Below are 851 nucleotides of genomic sequence, written 5' to 3'. Positions count from 1 at the left end.
CCTGGGATGCCAATAAGCTAACATACCTGTTTCTCAGTACTTTACTATAGCCATCTGGCCTTGCCCCATCACAATATATTATAGAGAGACAGCTATCTAGCTCTCTGTAGTGAGCCTATTTCTCTTTCTCTGTTGTGATTCTATAGCCATATCTATATAGTCACACAATTACATGTAAATCAGGAAAGCTATGTCAAATAAATAAGTTTCGCATTTTGCATTGAGGATAATGAAGCTCATGCTAATGTTTAGGACTGGTTGGAAATTTGTTTCTTGGGGTGGGGGCTGTGGGAAATGTCAATGAAAACACTTCTGCTTATGTATCAACAGTTCTGTAGAATTTTTTCACTTTTTGCTGAAAATCAGAAAGATCACAAAACTGAAAAATTTCAGCCAAAACCCTAAATATTTTGCTCCCAAAATTCTTTGGGTCTTAGCCAATTTCTTTTCAATTTGGGGCTGTTTTTGACTCTATTTGGGCGGAGAGGGTTCAGGTTTTCTGGTGAAAATTTTCAAGGAAATCAGACTTTTTTTCCATGAACATTTTAGTTAGTTGAAAATCCAATTTTCTGTTTTAAAAATTAAAGTAGAAAATGTTCACTCAGCCCCAGTTCCATTTCCAGGCACAGGTTCCACAGCTGAGTTCCAACCGCCAAAGAAAGCTCATGCTCACAAGTCTTACCCTGGTAGCTGGAAGCTCTATTGTTCTAGTGAGGTAAGTGAATTTGAAAGATGTCTGTACAAGAATGATAATAACGAGCTTCCCTCTTTAGCCATCCTCCTGCTCCTAGGCGGGAATAATGTTGCTGGTACACTCTCATTAATGCTGCATCAGGTTCCTCCACCCTCCA

The sequence above is a fragment of the Chelonoidis abingdonii genome, chromosome 2 (genome assembly GCF_003597395.2).
Source record: "Chelonoidis abingdonii isolate Lonesome George chromosome 2, CheloAbing_2.0, whole genome shotgun sequence".
Lineage (NCBI taxonomy): Eukaryota > Metazoa > Chordata > Testudines > Testudinidae > Chelonoidis > Chelonoidis abingdonii.
The sequence above is the reverse complement of the archived record's forward strand: the minus strand, read 5'-3'. Positions refer to the sequence as shown.